The 20,826-nt window shown below is 51.5% G+C and overlaps 1 long non-coding RNA gene across 1 annotated transcript; it reads right to left on the bottom strand.

Annotated features, from left to right (window-relative positions):
* Positions 1–435: 435 nt before the first annotated feature.
* Positions 436–14,162, bottom strand: LOC120381478. Its single transcript, XR_005588076.1, has 3 exons — positions 14,068–14,162; positions 12,887–13,030; positions 436–548 (listed from the first exon to the last, which is right to left on the bottom strand). It is a non-coding gene; the product is annotated as an uncharacterized LOC120381478 (long non-coding RNA).
* Positions 14,163–20,826: the final 6,664 nt, after the last annotated feature.

Genomic DNA, 20,826 nt, shown 5'->3' with positions numbered 1-20,826 from the left:
CCTCATTCTCACTCACCATCCCAACACCTGATGGGAGACAGAGAGAATCCAGACATAGATCACTACTTGCACCGGAAAGAGAGGAAATCTCAGACAGAGGAACGGAAAAAGGGATGAACAAGGCAAAATATGTGTGGGAGAGATCAAACCTATCAGGAGCTGATTTTCCCCAAACCCTTCCCCAGAGGAGAGAGGAAGGGATCGGTTCTGAGTCCACATCTCACCAGAACACTCAGGGGAAAGCGAACTGGGGAGGGACCTGCTGCCAGTTGTCAGTCAGGATAGGAGGGAAGCCATGAGTGACATCTGCCATAATGATTCCACATCTGCAGGGAACAATCCTGAGCTTGGAGAGCTCACGGGGTCTTTGTAGGGCATCCCAAATGTTTCCTACATTCCCACACAGTTGTTGAGTTGGTTTAACCAATTCCTCACCTGTGCAGGCAGCTCTGGGGAGCACTTCTTTCTCAGAGCCCTGGAGGTCCGGGACCCACGGCTCTTCCCTCGGTCCAGCAGCAAGATCACATCTAGTTTGGAAATTGGAAACCCTACTCCAGGCAAAGAAAACAAGGGAGGTCAGTGGAATTTGTGGGATACTTGTCACAAAGAATAGTCCATGGTTTTAATCCCAGCTCATTTTTAAGCAGTAACATCCCAAGGCCAGCTTCCTTGGCTCCAAGTGGCAGGAGAATTATTATGATTATAAATCATATTCATTACCTTAGTGCCTCAGGGCCAACTAACAGTGGGTCCCCATTGTGCTAGGACAAGTACAAACAGAGAATAGTAGATGGCCCAGGCCCTGAGGAATTTACAATCTAAATAGACAAGACAGACACAGAGTGGGGGAAGGGGTAGAACCCACTGTTAGAACAGAGATATTCAGGCCTGCCTGTAAAGCCGATAGTTTAAGAACTTAGGTGTATTTTATCACTTAGCTAGTTACAGGGGTATAAAAACAAAGAATCAAAATCACAGTCTGCCTGGCTATGGGCCTTCTCTCCCCCATGAGCCTGACCATGGTCTCATCATGTGCGTCCCTCCTCTGTTCCTGTAATGCTTTAAGCGACTCCGCAATTGTTTGCCTCCACGCATTCATCTGGGCCTTATCAGTGCTGCTGCTAATAACCTACCTTAATTGACTAGTTTTGTTAGAGTTGATATGGCAACCCCCATTTTTTCATGTTCTCTGTGTGTGTGTATATATATCTATCTTCCTACTGTATTTTCCCACTGCATGCATCTGATGAACTGGGTTTTAGCCCACGAAAGCTTCTGCCCAAATACAGGGGTTCTCAAACTGGGGGTCGGGATCCCTCATTACCTGGGGGGAGCCACGAGCTGTCAGCCTCCAACCCAACCCCTGCTTTGCCTCCAGCATTTATAATGGTGTTAAATATATAAACAAGTGTTTTTAATGTGTAAGGGGGGGTCACACTCAGAGGCTTGCTGTGTGAAACGGGTCACCAGTACAAACGTCTGAGAACCCCTCCCCAAATACATTTGTTAGTCTCTAAGGTGCCACAAGTACTCCTCGTTGTTTTTTATCATACATATACTAACCAATAGAAAACGGACACCTTACGGGGAGGAAATACAAATACGGACTTCTTCAATATGCATTGGACATGGCAGCGTCAGCTTAACCTACTAAACAAGTAACTTCCCAGGGGCAGCAGAGGGTGGAGAGATGTAGACCTTGGGAGGGGCCAGAATGACGGCCACCGGGGAAGACGAGGACAATGACGGTGATGAGAAAGGGAACGGTTAAGTCTGTAAGATAATGGTTAAGAAGGTTAAGAAAGATAAGGGTGTAAGTATGGTCGTCCAAATGTACTTTCTGTATTAACTCCATCTGCCTTGTTGAGTTTCAGTTTGTTAAATTATTAAAATTTGCTAAATTATTAACAAATCATTTATTTGTATGAATATATATAGAGAGAGAGTTCCCGAGGTGTGAGAGTTCCCAAATTATATGATAATTTTACAGTAATCTGCAATCACATCCACCAACTCCTTTAGCACCCTCGGATGCAGCGCATCCGGCCCCATGGACTGGTGCTCGTCCAGCTTTTCTAAATAGTCCCAAACCATTTCTTTCTCCACGGAGGGCTGGTCACCTCCTCCCCATGCTGTGCTGCCCAGTGCAGCAGTCTGGGAGCTGACCTTGTTTGTGAAGACAGAGGCAAAAAAAGCATTGAGTGCATTAGCTTTTTCCACATCCCCTGTCACTAGGTTGCTTCCCTCATTCAGTAAGGGGCCCACACTTTCCTTGACCACCTTCTTGTTGCTAACACACCTGAACAAACCTTTCTTGTTACACTGATTAAGCCTCAGCTGGACTACTGTGTCCAGTTCTGGGCACCACATTTCAGGAAATGTGGAGAAATTGGAGAAAGTCCAGAGAAGAACAACAAAAATGATGAAAGGTCTAGAAAACATGACCTCTGAGGGAAGATTGAAAAAATTGTCTTTGTTTAGCCTGTAGAAGAGAAGACTGAGAGGGGACCTGATCACAGCTTTCAAGTAAATAAAAGGTTATTAGAAGGAGGACGGAGAAAAATTGTTCTTCTTAACCTCTGAGGACAGGACAAAAAGCAATGGGCTTAAATTGGAGCAGGGATGGTTTAGGAATTAGGAAAAAGACTTCCTGTCAGAGTGGCTAAGCACTGGAATAAATTGCCTGGGGAGGTTGTGGAATCTCCATCACTGGGGATTTTTAAGAGCAGGCTGGACAAACCCCTCTCAGGGATGGTCTAGATAATACTTAGTCCTGCCTTGAGTGCAGGGGACCGGACTAGCTACCTCTCGAGGTCCCTTCCAGTTCTATGATTCTATAAAGCAAAGGCCAGAGAAGAGCAGAATCAAAGGAGTCACTCTGGGGGATTCTCCCTGTCACTGTCCCCAAGGCAGCTCTCTCAGGTTTACAAAGTTGTTGGATGCTCCAGCCTTTATCCAGTCTCTCCTGGGAGTGCCCCTTTCATGGGCTGGGCCTAGTTTTAGCTTTTGACAAGCGCGACCCCGGGGGCTCTGAGACGGGGCCTCCTTGCCTCAGCACATCTTGTTTCTTTCTGTGGCTCCCCAGAGAGTCCAAGTGAGTAGATACTCCTGATAGAGACTGTGAACATAAGAACGTCCCACTGCCTCAGAGCAATGGTCCATCTAGCTCAGCGGCCAGTGCCAGGGGCCCCAGAGGGAACGAACAGAACAGGGAACCATCAAGTGATCCATCCCCTGTCGCCCATTCCCAGCTTCTGGCAAACAGAGGCCAGAGACACCATCCCTGCCCAGCCTGCCTGTGACACTGGCAGATGAGGTGTTAGCTCTTGCAAAAGCTCCCAAGTCTTAACTGAACAGGGACAAACGCACGGCTGGAATCAGTCTGACTCACCTGCATTAGTATTGTTAAAACAGGTATTAGAATTATAACAATGTGTTTAGAATCAAGTATCAGAGGGGTAGCCATGTTAGTCTGGTTCTGTAGAAGCAGCAAAGAATCCTGTGGCACCTTATAGACTAACAGACGTTTTGCAGCATGAGCTTTCGTGGGTGAATACCCACTTCTTCGGATGCAAGTAGTTTAAATGTGTTTAGACTTTACTGAATGCTTGTGAGTTGCTGCCCTGGGTTAATATCTGACCAGTTGCATTGTGAGCCTCTGTGACTCTGTAAATCACCAGAGAGAAGAGAGACTTTAGCTAGGTGAAGTGCTGATTGGCAACCGAATGCATTACACCCTGCCTGGCAGGAAAGGTCCATCAACACCAGATAGACTATTATGGGATGTTAAATAAGACAAATGACTGTTGTTGTGCTCTTGACTTCCCATAGCTGAGTTCCCAGCAGCTCAGAGCACATGGCAGGAAGGGGATTAAAAACCTCATATGGAAGGAATTTATTATCTGTCTGCTGCTTGGACTCTGGGGGGAAAGTTTCAAAGAGGGGGGCAGGCTGAAACTTGCACTCGAGACCCAGTAAACTCCGAAGGGGACTGAGATGCTCCCAGAAGTAAGAGGGGCCCATATCCTGATGGGAGCTGTCCACATTTACTCCCCCCCGCCACCCCTGGGGCAGGGGCCAATGGGACTCTCAGAGCTGCACCCCAGAAGGCCTGAGGCCCAGCGGTTTGGCACCAGTTTGAGGGGCTGGATGGCCTCTCCCTGGGGGTTGCCAGCAGCCTGGCACATGGAGTAGACACGGGGTGGCCTGGGGAGCAGGAAGCGGGGCAGCGTCCCAGACAGCACAGCGAGAAGGGAAATGGAGAGGGGATGAGGGGCACCGCAGTGAACTCAGCACCCGCCCTGAAGGCCATTGGCAGAAAGTCGCCCTCTCCCTGGCCTAGGGGGGTCAGACAGTGACACAGAGATCCCTTGGCAAAGGGTCACTTGGGATTTGCCAGCAGCTCTCCCCTGAGACCTGACAAACCCACCACACCAAACACATCGCTTGGAGGAGGGTCCTGCGAGGTGTCTACAGAAAGCTCATCACTGGTCAAGACTCAGTGACTGAGAGATCAGCGTATGGGTCACATGTACGGAACAAGGCATTGACATTGAACATCTACTTTATGGACTTGGAATGGAAAATCAATCACCCAGAGGTAACGGGCCCCGGGATTGGCCCATCCACCTAAGAGGGAGTCGTCACTTCTCACTCATCAGCTGGCACGAATCTGCCAGCAACTCCGTAAAGAGAACACTGGACAGGGACAATTCCTGGCTCTTACCCCAGGTCACCCAGCAGGCCTGTGGAAGTCATTGCACTTCTCTGTGCCTCCGATTGCAAACTTGTGTGAGACCCACAACTGCCTATAGCGCTGCTAACTCCGCCTGCCAACATTGCTCTGGGAAAAGCTAGGAAATTCACTTCCAAAAAATGATAATTCAGGACTTAAGGTTGCCCAGAGCTGTCTGGTGCCCCTCCAGAAGAGAGATCAGCAAAAGCAGAGATAAGGGACACACCAATGTAATCCTAATTCTGACCCACGTCAGCAATGACCCTTTCTTTACTCCAACAACACACCTATGTGCCCCCGGCCATTTGAGATGGTGCCTATCAGTAAAGTACTAGGGAAAACGACAACCATGGCACAGAATCAAGAACCTTACCTTTGCTAAGGCAGAACGTGGTTTTAGGTGAGCTGCGCTGTACAGGAGCTACCGACACCTGCTCTACACTCAGATACTGGGCCTGCTCCCAGAAACAGCCGCACACTTGGTCAATTGAACAGCCCTTCACCCCTTTTTACAACTCTTTCATCCTTACTCACAGAAGTTCCAGCTAACAGTCTCCATTCACTCACCCATCGTGAAGCACACAGACTGCTCTCAGATCCCATCTCACTGCTGACCATCCCCACGGCAAACAGTCCCGTTTCCTCCTGACAACATGCACCGCTCAGTGCAGAAACGAGACAGACTGGAAGCTCCAGGTACACAGGCACCTCTCTCCTTTCATCGCACAATGGGGGACTCAGACCCAGATCTTCTCATATCACAATCACACCTTGTCATAAACATACAGCTAAGAGTAGCATAAAATCCCTCCTTTGCCTGTGAGGAGTTAAGAAGCTCAAATAACCTGGTTGGCACCTGACCAAGAGGACCAATAAGAAGAAAAGATTCTTTCAAAAAACCTACCAGAAATGAGTATCTAAGATTACAAAAATTTTAAGTAAAGGGAAGGAAACGTGTTAGATTATCTTTTGTTTTAGCTTGTGAATTTTCCCGTTGCTAAGGGGTAATTTAATTCCTGTTTTGTAACAGGAAAGCAGAGTCAGAGGGGATTCCTCTGTATTTTAAATCTTTTTATTTATCCTGTAAAGTTACCTTCTATCCTGATTTTGCAGGTGTGATTCTTTTACTTTTTTTTTTTTAAATAAAATTCTTCTTTTAAGAACTTGATTGATTTTTTTTTTCAGTGTCCTAAAAACCCAAGGGTTTGGTCTGTGCTCACATTGTACCAATTGGTGAGGATATTATTCTCAAGCCTCCTCAGGAAAGGGGGTGAAGGGGTTTGGGGGAATATTTTGGGGAAACAGACTCCAAGTGGCCCTTTTTCCTGGATTTTTATCTAAATCACTTGGCGGTGGCAGCAATACCATCCAAGGACAAGAAAAGGATTTGCGCCTTGGGGAAGATTTAACCTAAGCTGGTAGAAATAAGCTTAGGGGGTCTTTTATGCGGGTAAAGCTCTTGAGCTTAGCCCACCATCATCCTAGTGGCCAGGCTGCGTTGAACTGGACCAAAGACCATTTGGGGAGGTCATTCCACTGGGAGGAAATGGGCAAGGACATTTCTACCCAAGTCCACTCTTGTCAGGTGTGCCAAAGAATGGGAAAACCCCAAGACCAGGTCAAAATCCCTCTCCAGCCACTCCCCATAATTGAGGTTCCATTTCAGCGAGCAGCTGTGCATATTCTGGGTCCTTTTCTGAAAAAGACCCCCAGAGGAAAGCAGTACCTACTGACTTTCGTGGATTTTGCCACGTGATGGCCGGAAGCAGTAGCTCTAAGCAACACCAGGGCTAAAAGAGTGTGCGAGGCATTAACAGACATTTTGCCAGGGTAGGTTGGCCTCCGACATCCTTACAGATTCAGAAACTAATTTCCTGGCAAGGACCACGAAAAGCCTTTGGAAAGCTCATGGGGTGAACGACCTGGCTGCCAACCCTTAGCACCATCAAACAAATGGCCTGGTGGAGAAGTTTAATAAAATTCGTAAATGAGCACTCCAATGATTGGGACCTAGTGTTGCAGCAGTTGCTCTTTGCCTACAGGCTGTGCCACATCCCAGTTTAGGTTTTCATCATTTGAATTTGTGTATGGCCATGAGGTTAAGGGGCATTTACAGTTGGTAAAGCAGCAATGGGAGGGGTTTATGCCTTCTCCAGGAACTAACATTCTGGACTTTGTAAATAACCTACAAAACACCCTCTGAAACCCTTTATCCCTTGCTAGAGAAAACCTAAAAGATGCTCAGGAAGAGCAAAGGCCTGGCATGATAAACATGCCAGAGAGCGTTCCTTCAAAGCAGGGGACCAGGTCATGGTCTTGAAGGCACTCCAGGCCCATAAGATGGAAGCATTGTGGGATGGGCCATTTATTGTCCAAGAGCGCCTGGGAGCTGTTAACTATCTCCTAGCATCCCCCACCTCAACCCTAAAGCCTGAAGTGTACCATGTTAATTCTCTAAAGCCCTTTATTCCAGAGAATTCAAGGTTTTCCAGTTTACAGCCCAGGAGGAGATGACACTGAGTGGCCTGAAGGTGTCTACTATCAAGGAAAAGTGACGCAGGCCTGGAAGAGGTGAACCTCTCCATGACCCTCAGACGTATTCAGCAACAGCAGATCAAGGAGCTGTGCACTAGCTTTGCGCCGATGTTCTCAGCCAGCCCAGGACGGACCAAACAGGCATACCACACATTTGACATAAGTAATGCTCGCCAATTAGAGCCCAACCTTACCGGGTGTCTCCTCAAGCCAAAACTGCTATAGAACGGAGACCCAGGACATGTGACAGATGGGGTAATCCCCGCCTCTAAAAATGCATGGGCATCTCCAGAGGTTCTAGTTCCCAAACCAGATGGGGAGATACATTTGTGCATGGACTACTGTAAGTTAAATGCTGTGACTCAACCAGACAACTATCCAATGCCACGCACAGATGAGCTATTGGAGAAACTGGGATGTGCCCAGTTCATCTCCACCTTAGACTTAACCAATGGGTTCTGGCAGGTACCGCTAGATGAATCCGCCAAGGAAAGGTCAGCCTTCATCGCCCATGTAGGGCTGTATGAATTTAACGTGCTCCCTTTCGGCTGCGAAATGCACACGCCACCTTCCAGAAACTTGTAAAGTCTCCTAGTGGGATTGGGAGAATCTGCAGTCGCCTACCTTGATGATGTGGCCTTCTTTCTGATTCATGGGCAGAACACCTGGAGCATCTACAAGGCAGGACTAACTGTTAAGGCTAAAAGTGTCAAATAGGCCTAAACAGATTGACTTACCTTGGACACCAGGTTGGTCAAGGAACTATCATCCCCTACAGGCCAAAGTGAATGCTATGCAAAAGTGGCCTGTCCCAAAATCAAACAGGTCCAAATCCTTCTTAGGCTTGGCCGGATATTACCAAGGCTCCATCTCTCCAAGGACCAGGACCCTAGTGCAAAATTATAGACATTCCCCAGAAATCTGAAAGGCCACGTCATCACTGATAGAATGTTATTGATCCATTGACTTCTGGGAATTACCAATAAAAAGGAACAACCCAGTGAAGGTGATACCCTGAGGGAATCCGACGAAGTGGGTATTCACCCACGAAAGCTCATGCTCCAAAACGTCCGTTAGTCTATAAGGTGCCACAGGATTCTTTGCTGCTTTTACAGATCCAGATTAACACGGCTCCCCCGCTGGTACTTGACACCCTGAGGGAAAAATCTCATGTGTCTGTACAAATCAGTGTAGTCTCATCTGGGACTTTATACACTAACATGCCTAATCCGTAGCCCTATGGCGATTGCCTGTTGTCACTACAGGGGAGAATTAAGGTTGGTGCCTTAGCTGTGAATTTCCATCCCCTGGCATATTGCGATTGCTGTTTGGTAGGCTTGGCTGAATCCGTTATGTCTATTTTTTATTAATAATTTCAACAGCTGATATCAATGTCTATTTTTTAGCCCTTTCTCCAACTTCAGTGTTCAGAGCTGTGGGCAGTTATGGGCGGGGTCAGACAATAATTATGTAATTAAATGTTGAGATTCCAAAAAAGCTAGATCTTTAGAACGGTTCAAACACAAATTGTCAATGTCGCACACAAAATCTACTGTGTAAATACCTGTAAATCAAACTCAACTTACTCCAGCAGCATTTTTGCCATTTTGCCTATATATTTTTTTCGTGTGTGTGTGTGTGTGTGTGTGTGTGTTTGCATTACTATAACGGCTTCAAAAGGGAGCTAGATAGATCCTTGGAAGATCGGACCATCAGTGGCTATTAGCCAGGCTGGGCAGGGATGGTGTCTCTAGCCTGTTTGCCAGAAGCTGGGAATGGACAAGAGGGGATGGATCACTTGATGGTTCCCTGTTCTGTTCATTCCCTTTGGGGCACCTGGCACTGGCCACTGTCAGAGGACAGGGTACTGGGCTTGCTGGATCTTTGGCCTGACGCAGTATGGCCGTTCTCATGCATGTGCAGTGAAATCAACATTTACTACAATTTATTAACAAAAATCCAATCCTTTCAAGTGTACTTTTTAGTAATAAAGGACTTTAATTCTTTCCCTTAATGCACTGTAGTGCTTGCTTTGAGGATAATTACACCCTCCTTGCGATGTATTTTACTCTCAGTACCATAACCCCATCGTGACGTAGCTCCTGTCGGGGAGCTCTGCTGAGGCCAGTGGCATTATGATCAGAAGGTGACACTCTGACACATGAGCAGACACACACGGGGGAGGGTGGAGGATGAGGTAACATGGAGGCTACCAGGGTTGAACATGGCCCTACAGAGTGTGAGGAGCAAACTCCCTCTCAGCCTCTCCTCTCCCACCTCCCAGCGCCAGTAACTCTGATCAATCCTTCCTGAAAGCTAAATACCCCAATATGTGAGACAGTATCAGCAAGACCAGAGTCAGCAGATGCTTTAGTGGCTGCAGAGCCAACCCCCTCGCCTAGCTGAGGGGAGTGAAGATCTGCAGTAAACGCAGGGCTGAGGCTGGGGGAGGGGGACACAGCTAATGGGGGACTGGGAACCAAGAGGCCAGAGCCCGTGAAGGGCTGGGAGCAGAAGTCCTCAGCACTGCGTAGAGGAACTTCCGTTTATTTTCCCCATTTACCATCCTGCCATGTATTTAGGAACTTTTCATTCCCATTTAAACACACTGGAGCTAAGCTGTGTTGATACATTTCCATTTGAAATGGTACAGTTTTAATTAGGTGCTTAATCAGATGCTTTTGCACCAGAAAGCAATCCGTGATTGACAGGCATTCATTAATTCACTTGACTGGTTGCTGTGCATCAATTAAAAAAAACCTACAGATGGTGTGAGCTGGTGTAAAAATATCAGGCATTAAGAAATGGAAACTAGCCGTCGGTTCATCTCTCATGTGCTTATCTCATCATTTTAATTACATAGTTTGAAGGGACTGAACAGTAACACCAGGTTGTTTTATCAGCATCAGAGTCTGTTTGTATAACTGGCTGCAAGATTTCATTGGACATTGTGAACCAGCCGTCTTAGCCTTTGACTTTGAGATGACTAAATACAACCCAGCGCACGACTCCTGACAGACTGCAAGGCCTGGCCGGTGACATGCTCCCTAGAGAGCAAACACCGGACGAGCCCTTTCGCCCTAAAACGCGCTTGTGGCTCTTTGACATTGCTTTATCCGCCCCACCAGAACATGCTACGGGACCAGGTCAGTACAAGTACCAGCGGGGAGCCGTGTCAGTCTGAGCTGTAAAAGCACCAAAGAGTCCTGTGGCACCTTACAGACTAACAGACGTTTTGGAGCATGAGCTGGGTGAATCCCCACTGCGCCAGATGCATTTTACAGGTCATTACAGCAGAGCTTCACTAGGTACAGTTCTACCAGCTCTGAGCCAACATTCAAATGGCTCTGTTTGTTTGGTCTTTCATTCAGCTTTGCAATGATTAGATCCCATTTAAAAACTGGAAATGAAATAACCGAAGCAAGTTAAGAAGAGAGCGACATCGGGCACAGGAGGTGGGGGGGGGGGGGGGAGAACAATAAAGGGAAAGAACTGACTATGCAAAAAGGAACAACCCGAACGATCAGCGCCCCAGACCCCTGTGACCTGAAACCACCCCACCCAGGCACATCAAGCTGGGCCCCTGAAAATCGCCCAGCCCGCCTGGCAGTGAATGCTGCGTGTTCCAGGCAGAGCTACGGTGTGCGTCTGCTCTGCTGACGTCCTGCTTTGGTACCGTGAGGTCACTGTCCCCCCGACCACCACAAGCCTTCAAACTGGGACATGGTGCACCAGTGCCAATCAGAGCGCACTAGTGTAAATTCTGTCTGTACGAAGGGCTTGCACCAGTGCCTGAAACACCAGGGTGGCAGAGACCTTCAGTACCCAAAACAGCCCTAGACCTGGGCTCTATTTCTAGCTCGGTCACGGACAGCCTGGGAGACCTCGGCACGCCAATGTTTCTCCTCCCCACTTCTGTCTCTTTACCCAGCTACCACTCACTGGGGTCTCCTCTCTCCAGAGCTGCTCACCACTCAGATCCGTGTGGGTGTCCCCAGAGCTAAGGCAGGTCAGCTCGGGAACAGTCTTACAAGGGGGGCTGGGGAGTCTCTTTCCTGGAAGAGATAATCTACAGATACTGGGTCCTGCCTCGGCAGGGAGAGCTGGACTTGATGACAGCTTGAGGCCCTACATGTCTAGGCTGCCCTACAATAGATACGTATGAAAACAAAACATACAGAATAAAACCCACCACAACACAATGTCAGGCAATTCAGAGGGAAAAAAAAACAAAACCCACACTCCACAGCATAAAATGACAATACAAAGGAAAAGAAAGCAACACAATTCTAACTAACACACCCTAGGACAAAAGCACACAATGGAAAATAGCTCAACTCAAACCAACACAGCACAGGTACCAAACACGCTGAGGCAAAACAATGCACCATAAAACTGCTACACAACATGGTGCGATCACAGTTCCAAACGGCACCATGCGAAACAACTCAGCGTCAAACACGACAGCACAAAACAGAATTATTTCAGTGTAAGCCTGGAAGGGATCTTGAGAAGGCGTCTATTGAAGCCTCGTGATGAGGCAGGGCCAAGTATCCCTAGACATTCCCAGACTGGCGATTCTAACCTGGTCTTAAAACCTCCAATGAAGGAAATTCCACAGCCTCCCTTGGAAGCCAATGCAAGGCAAACACAGGCCAAAACAACGCTGCACACACACACGCTGGGCCTGGGGTTAAGGGGAGAGGCAAGAATTCAAACAATCTGGGTTCAGTTCCCAGTTTTGCCCCAAATTCTCCATGCAAACTTGAGCAAATTACTTCAGCTCTTTGAGCTTCAGTTTCACTCTAAACTGGAGCGTCACCTCGCACCATTGGCCTATTTAGCCTTTGAGCTTTTTGTGGCAAGGCCTCTCTGTCCCTGTGGGCATGTCCACACTGCAGTCAGACACCGGCGGCTGGCCCGTGCCCGCTGACTTGGGCTCACACGGCTCAGGCTGTGGGGCTGTTTAATTGTGGTGTCCATGTTCCGGCTGGGGCTGCAGCCCAAGGTCTGGCACCCTCCCACCTCGCAGGGTCCGACAGCCTGGCCCCAGCCCGAGCCCAGACACCTACACTGCAATTGAACAGCCCCTTGGCCTGAGCCCGTGAGCCTGAGTCACCTGGCCTGGGCCAGCTGGGGGGTTTTAGTGGCAGGGTAGAGATACCCTTGGTGTCTGTTCAGCACCTGTCACAATGGGGACCCTGATCTTGGTCAGTGTCTGTGCAGAGCTCTGCGCAACAGGGGCCTGACCTCAGTTGGGGACTCTGCAACTCCCGGCATTACAGGATCACGGATTTTGTTTGAGGACCCTGCAACATCTGGCAAAATGTGGGGGCAGGATCTCTGTCGGGGTCTGTGCAGCGCCCAGTAGAGTATTGGGGTGTGATCTGGGTTGGGGTCAGTGCGGGGCCAGGCCTGACGGGGACACAGATCTCAGTCGAGGTCTCTGAAGTGCCCAGCACAATGGAGCCAGCAATCTGGACCGCAGCCATGCGCTGCCTGGCACAAGGGAGGCCGTGATCTCGGTCCAGGTCTCAGTTTTGCCTGGCACAACAGTGGGGTCTGATCTCGCTTGGGGTCTCTGCGGGGCCTGACACAATGGGAGCCTGATTTCACCTGGTGTTGATGCAGGGCCTGGCACAACGAGTGCCCCCAAACTCAGTCAGGGTTTGTGCAGCGCCCAGCACACTGGGGGACCTGATCTCAGGCAAGGCCTGAGCCACGCTCAGTACGATAAGGGCCCTGACCTCAGTCACACACCTGGGGAGAAAAGAGGGAAGATTTCCAAGCATTTGAGATCAGTATTTCAGACCTGAGGGGGAAATGGGGCACACACTAAATATTTGCCAATGTAAGAGAGAAGCGCCAACATCGGGGGAGATCTTATGTCATCGTTCAACAGTTCAAGGGAAAAGGGGGGAAACTGGGGTTATACAGGGATATTCAATCGACAGCAGTATGGGATGGTTTCCCCTTCCCCCACACTCACACGGCCGGGGGAGGGGGGAGCCCTGGGTGATGTGGGTTTCACAGGGGAAAGGAGGGGGCTGGAGCCAGGTCACTGGCTGCGGGGTCTGGGAAAGTGACTAGCAAGCGGTGGGGATGCTGGGTTGGGCAGGGTGGGGGAGGGGCTGGCAGTGGGGTCTGGGAATGTGACTAGCAGGTGATGAGGGGCCGGGGGGGCTGCTGGCTGGGGGGTGGGGAAGTAGCTGGGAGGGGAAACCTGGGGCTGGGCCGTCTCCATGGGGGGGGGGGGCACTTGCTCCTCCCTCCCCTTCCTGGCCCGTCCCAGGCCCCGTTGCCAGCAGAGAGGGCCCCCCCCACAGCCCAGCCCAGAGGTGTCCCTGTCTCAGGCCCCCCCAGCCTCTGCCCAGCTCAGGAATCCCTCGGGGGAACCATTTCCCACCCGCACAAGGACAAATCCCGGCAGGTGGGAATGGGGGAAACCCCCAAACCTGAGACCTGAACTGGACACTGGCGAAGGGGAGAGAAAATGGGGCACAATCGGGGGAACAGGAACTTCTCAGGGGTGGGGAGGGGGTCACCCTGGGCGCTGCTCGTGGGTCTCTAGGAGAAAGGGGGCGGGGTCCCCACGGGGCAGCGGTAAATCCGAGGATCTCAGCCCCCTTTCTCTCCCCGCCCTCGGGGGTCACCTGCCCCCGGCCATGTCCGGGCTGCACCGACATTTCCTGCCCCCAGCCCGGTCTCACCCCGGCCCCACGCAGGGACCCCAGTGGGGCCGGGCCCTCCCGGGCACTGGGGCAGAGTCACTGCCCGGCCCCGGCCCTGCCCGGTACCTGGAGGCGGCAGCTCTCCCCTCTCCCCCGCGCCGCGATCTGCGCATGCCCAGAGCTCCAACGGCACCAACCGTCTCCGGCCCCGGGAGAGGTTCCAACGGCCCCGCGCGCGTCCGCAGCTCGGCCCCGCCTCCCCGGCCGACGTCACTTCCGCTCCCGGGAGAGTCCGGAACTACATCTCCCAGCCTGCCCCGGGGCCGCTTCCGCCCTCTCCGGCCCGGGTACGGGCGGGTCCCGGGGTCAACCGGACCCTCCCCACGCAGAGACCCCCTCCCGGCCCCCGCCCGTCATCCCCTCCCCGCGACCCTCCCCACACAGACCCCCGGCCCTCCCCTCGCCTCTCATCCCCTCCCCTCCACAGACCCCGCGACCCTCCCCACTTCTCATCCTCCCCGCAGAGACCCCCGGCCCCTTCCCCAGCACAGACCCCCGGTCCCGGCCCCTCATCCTCCCCGCACAGACCCCACGACCCTCCCCGCCCCTCATCTCCTCCCCGGCACAGACCCCCGGTCCTGCCCCTGATCCCCTCCCCACACAGACCCCTGCCCCTCCCCGCCTCTCATCCCCTCCCCACAGACCCTCCCGCGACCCTCCCCTGCCTCTCATCCTCCCCACACAGACCCCCTGCCCTCATCCCCTCCCCGGCACAGACCCCCGCGACCCTCCCCACCTCTCATCCCCTCCTCCGCAGAGACTCCCCGGCCCTCCCCACCGGTGCCTTCCCGCTTCTCAGGCGAACTCTCATGTCCCGGCGTCCCGCCCCCATCTGACCCGCCCCAGCCTGGGGCTGGAGCCGTGGAGCCGGAGACACCCATCGTCTCTGGGTAACACGTGACCCCTGGCAGTGGGTATTTCTGTCCTCATCCCAGCTCCTTCCGTGAAGGCCCCGCAGTGGCCGCCCTGGTTGTGAATGTGTCTGTCCCGGGCAGTAACTCACAGGACTCACCCCACAGCCCCAGGCCCGGGGGCCTCAGCGGAAGAGGCGACGGCCGCAACATTTAAAGGCCCTGGGGCACCAGCTGTGGCTGGAGTCCCGGGCCCTAACACCCAGGGGCTCCCAGCTGCAGAGGTGGCTGGGAGCCCCTGGGGCAAACTAAGGGGCCTGAGGGTTCAGCCGCCACGGACCCCACAGCTCCGGCGGCCAGGCTGGGGCTGGGATTTAAAGGGCTCCTCCAGCCCCCATCGTGGCAGGGAGCCTGAAGAAGCTCTTTAAATCCCAGCCCCAGCCTGGCCGCCGGAGCTGCAGGCCTGGGCCGGGGCTGGGATTTAAAGGGCCCAAGGGCCGCGGCAGGGAGCCCGGAGGAGCCCTTTAAATCCTGCCCACAGCTCCGGCGGCCGGGCTGGGGCCGGCATTTAAAGGGCCTGGAGCTCCACGGCGGCTGGAGGCTCGGGCCCTTTAGTTCGCCCCGGGGGCTCCCAGCCACCTCTGCAGCTGGGAGCCCCCTGGGTGATTTAGAGGCCCCAGGACTCCCAGCCACAGCTGGTGCCCCAGGGCCTTTAAATGTTGAGGCCCCGCCTCTTCCGGCTGAGGCCACACCTCTTCTGGCTGAGGCCACCCCCCGGACTCCAGCCCTACCGGTAAGTCCTGTGAGTTACTTTCACCCCGACAGGCAGGACAGTCTAGATCAGAGGTGGGCAAACTCCGGCCCGGGGATCCTCCTGCCAGGCCCCTGAGCTCCTGGCCGGGGAGACTCCCCCTCCCCCCACAGCCACGGGGGGTGGGGTCCTGGGAGGCCTGTCAGCAGGGGTGTGAATAGGGGTCGGGGCAGTCAGGGAGCTGGGGGGGTTGGATGGGGTGGGGTCCGGGTGGAGCAGTTAGGGGCAGGGGGTCCTGGGAGGGGGTGATCAGGGGACAAGGAGTGTGTGTGTGTGGGGGGGTTGGATGGGTCGGGGGCTTTCAAGGGGGCAGTTGGGGGGTGGAAAGTGGGAGGGGGCGTTTAGGGGTTGGGGAGGCCCAGCCTTCCCTACCCGGCCCTCTATACGCTTTCGGAACCTCAGGCCACAAAGTTTGCCCGTCCCTGGTCTAGAACATCCATGGGCAGGGAACGAGCCCGGGGGGGGGAATCGTGCTGGGAAATGATTTCCTGGTCTGACGTGTCCCTGTTGCCCGAACAGGCTGCAGCGTTGGAGCCGTGTTTTCCGCTAGCTCATTCCATCCTTCCAGGCACCCGGGAAGGGAAGTGGCTGCAGTGGAGCCGGGGGAGGTAGGGATTACCGGGGAGTTGCTGGTGGGCTCCTGTGGACGGGAGAAGGGCAGTAAATACAAAGGAGGGGGGCATTTCTGAACCTCTTAGCCGCAGGCTGCTGTGAGAGATGAAGGGGAATCCACCCGTGAGGCCCAGGGAAGATCCCCCTTCCCCTCCCATCCACCTGCTGGCAATGGGGAGGGTGTTGGGATTCCTGCCAGGGGGCCTGTCCCTGGGCCCTGCTGGGGGCTCCATCTCCTGTATCCGCTTCTGGCAAGTACGGGAGAGATGAATGTGAGGACCCTGCCCCCCTCCCGCTCTCTGCTGGGAGGGGTGAGGGTCTCTCTCTTTCTCCCCTCACCCTGATGCCTCCCGGCTGCTCTGATGGGGTGGGGTGGGGTGGGACTATGCCGACAGCTGCCTCCCACAGCTTCCATGTGATTGGCCCTCGCCCCTGTGACCGGTGGGGTTGTCACTGGGCAGCAGGTGCAGAGTGGGGGGCTCTTGCTTTTTCAGGGGCCGGTGACCTTCGAGGAGGTGGCTGTGTATTTCACCAGGGGAGAGGGGGCTCTGCTGGACCCCGCTCAGAGAGCCCTCTACAGGGATGTCATGCAGGAGAACTACGAGACGGTGACCTCGCTGGGTAAGGAGTCCTGTCCCCTCGGTTCTTAGAAGGGGAAATGAAGCGTTATGGTTCACGACATCTCACAATCTTAGAGGGGCGACGGTGTTAGTCTGCATCTGTAAAGTAACAGAGTCCTGTGGTACCTTATAGACTAACAGACGTATGGGAGCATGAGCTTTCGTGGGTGAATACCCACTTCATCCAATGCAAGTGAGTATTCACCCACCAAAGCTCATGCTCCCATCCGTCTGTTAGTCTATAAGGTGCCACAGGACACTCTGACATCTCACAATGCAACTCAACTCTGCCCTGTTTCAGCAGCACCGCAACACCCCAACGACAAACATACCCGGCCCGTGATGGAACACTTTGGGAACAGAGCACAAGTGGGGTATAGCACGTCGTTGAACACCTTCTCTTTGCTAAGCCAAAACTTGGGGTTAGGTCCAGTGCAGGGAACAGAAGCTACCCCCCGCTGGCCTGTACTCAAACGCTGAGCCTGCTGCACACAATCCATCTTGGACTTTTACAAGGTTACCACCCTGTTAGCCTTGCACTGTGGATTCCTTCTGAGTCGCCGCCTTCACTTACCCTCACTGAGTCCTGGGGACCCCTAGCGTGTACAGCACCAGCCTGCTGACAGTTCTTGGGGCAAGAACACACCCTTGTGCACCTTTGACACAACCTACACCACTCAGCACTGAAATGAGGAATACCTGCTCCTTCCAGTTTAACTCACAGTCCCAGCTCCACCCAGCTGCTCCAACAATTCCCTCCACCGGGCATTTAAAGTTACAGCTGACACGGTGCACATAGCTGGAGTGTGTGCCGATAAATGCTGGTATTCAAATCCCTACGACACAAACAATGGCACGTTCTCTTCCTCCTATTGATTATTAACCAATACATTTTAAGGTCAGGAGATCCTATTAGGTCATCCGGTCTGATCTCTTCTATGATACAGGTCATACCGTTTCATCTAGTTACCATTGTAGTGAGCTGAGTACTTCGTGTTTGGATGAAAACATCTTCCACAAGGGCATCCAGTCCTGCTTGGAAGACTTCAGGAGATGGAAAATTTGCTAATTCCCTGGGTAGTTGGTTCACCTTTGCACCACCTTTACTGATCTATTCCGCGTGACATTTGCCAGCTCCAGGTTTAGGGGGTAGGGGCAGAATTAAGGTTGCATTGCAGGGGTGGCATGTTAGTCATTTCCTGGTTTTCAGAGGTTTTTACTTTCACCCCTATACACATGCTGGAAGGGCATGAGGCCGCACTGGGCAACCTTAACTCTGCTTTAATGTAGTTTATGGGCATTTAATTTCCTTGATTTCTTTTTAATGGACTTTTTTTGCCACTGTAACCGTGTCTACATTAGAACTTTTGCCAGCAAGCTATGTCAGATAGGGATGTGAAGGCCCTCTAGCTTTAAAAGATCTTCATCTGCTGCACATGTGAAAGTCAATCTCTTTGACTCATCATTGTATGATGGTGTAGGGAGGAGGGTTTGAGGTTTATTAGGGGAACCCCTCGGGAAAGGAGGAGTCTATACAGGAAGGATGAGGTTCACCCTAATCAAAATGGAACCAGACTTCTGGCATGTAAGATTAAAGAGTTCATAAAGCGGATACTAAACTAAAGGCTGGGGGAATGGCAATCGGTGTGAAGGAATACATGGGTCAGACAGAGCCATCCCTTAGGGGATGATCACTGAGTGGGGATTCTGTATATCCCAGTAAAGAGTAGAGGATAAAAGTTCATAAAATAGAGATAGTAGCATAAGAGAAACTGTGAAATAAAGCAACAAAGAATTTGTGGCACCTTATAGACTAACAGACGTTCTGCAGCATGAGTTGCAGGAATACCCACTTCTTCAGATGCAAGAAGTGGGTATTCACCCACGAAATCTGAAGAAGTGGGTATTCACCCATGAAAGCTCATGCTGCAGAACGTCTGTTAGTCTATAAGGTGCCACAGGATTCTTTGTTGCTTTTACAGATCCAGACTAACACGGCTACCCCTCTGATACTGTGAAATAAAGAGAGTCCTATTCAATTACATCACATGCAGGCAGATAACTAAATATTGACAAATGTGATAGGTTGCTGTATACAAATGCAAGAAGGCTAAATTCTCAAAGGAGTGCACTTGAATGCCTGGTTTTAAATGAGGAGATTGATTAAAACAGGTATTACTGAACTTGGTGGAATGATGATAATCAATGGGACACGGTAATATCACAATACAAAATATATAGGAATGGCAGAGTAGGTTGTGCTGGTGGTTTTACCCACACACCCCACCTCTCCCCTACCGCGGGATCGGGGTTTAAGAGATCCTTACCCACGGGGCTCTATGGGTCTAGAGAACCTTTTCCCAGTGAAAGAGCCTTACGCAGCTGTTCTCTAAACATCTATTTATTAGAAACACTCACACAACACAAATACCAAGCAAATCTCGTAGGCTCACCACTCCCCGTCCACAGACAAATTTCAGCCGATGGCTAGTCAGGATCCATCCTCTACGGGTTCCCAGCGCCCACACACGTCATGATCGTGTAGTGGGTAGGAAGTTTTGCAGCTTGTTGTACTGCAGTCCGAGGTTGATTCCCAAAGAACACTGCTTTTCATTTGCGTTATATCAGTAAAACTAGCTACCACCTTCAAATTTACTAAACCGATCACGTTATCCTACACTGTCCTCCTTCCCAGCCACGTTTTTTCACATTGTATCTTTCACGCCTGAATTGTAACTTAGCTGTGACCTTCTCTACTTGTGCAGATGGTCAGCATAAAAACGACGGTCAGAGCTTCTCTTACCATTTGTCGAGTCTCTTTCTGTAGCCGCCCAAATTTCCCAGCGCCGGGGTGTCTCCCCTTCACCACCCGGGTGGTTATAACTCTCGTTAGGGACATTCCGGAGGTGGGGGGGGCTTTATCAGCACCAGAACATTCCTTTTTTCCCATTTTAATGGTGAATGCCCTGAGTTTCACCCAAGGCTGGTTTAATATGGGTGCAGGGGTTTGACCGGGTCTCAGGCCAGCAATGGATAGTTGGCACTACATGTGAAAGAAAGCATAGAGTCAAATAAAATAAATACAATGGAAGGAATCAAACTTGCCCTAGAATCTCTACTGATAGAAATTCCACACTTGAATAATAAGAGTGTAGCAGTAGGAATATGCTATTGACCATCTGACTAGGATGGTGATTATGAAATGTTCAGGGAGATTAGAGAGGCTATAAAAATAGAGAATTCAATGATAATTGGGGATTTCCGCTATCCCCATATTTACTGGGTACATGTGCCCTCAGGACGGGATGCAGAGAGAACGTTTTTAGGAACCATTAATGGCTGGATAAGCTAGTCCTGGAATCTATAAGGGGAGAGGCAAGTCTTGATTTAGTCCTAAATGGCACATGGGATCGGGTCCAAGAGGGGAATGCAGCTGAACCACTCGGTAATAGAGACCATAATGTAATTAAATGTAACGTCCTCGTGAGCGGGGAGATACCAAAGAAGCCCACTATGGTAGCATTTAACTTCAGAAAGGGGAACTACACCAAATTGAGAGAGCGGGTTACATGGGCATTAAAAGAAACACTCACAAAAGTGAAATAGCTGCAAGCTGCATGGAAACTTTAGAAAAAACCCTTCATCATAGAGGCTCAAAATGAATGTGTATCCCAAAAGGGGGCAAACCCAGTAAGAGGATTAAAAAATACCACCACGGCTAAGGCAGCTAAAGGCAAAAAAAGGCATCCTTAAAAAATTGGAAGTCAAACGCTACTTAGGAAAATAGAAAGGAGCATAAACTCGGCAAATCAAGGGGGGACGCTTGAGGTGGGGGAGAACAAAGAGATCAGGTGACCTCCTGGCCCGGGAAAGAGACACAGCCCAGAGAGGAGGGGCAGGAGGGGGTTTGGCAGTTTTTTGGAAGCTGGCT

The sequence above is a fragment of the Mauremys reevesii genome, linkage group 14 (genome assembly GCF_016161935.1).
Source record: "Mauremys reevesii isolate NIE-2019 linkage group 14, ASM1616193v1, whole genome shotgun sequence".
Lineage (NCBI taxonomy): Eukaryota > Metazoa > Chordata > Testudines > Geoemydidae > Mauremys > Mauremys reevesii.
The sequence above is the reverse complement of the archived record's forward strand: the minus strand, read 5'-3'. Positions and strand labels throughout refer to the sequence as shown.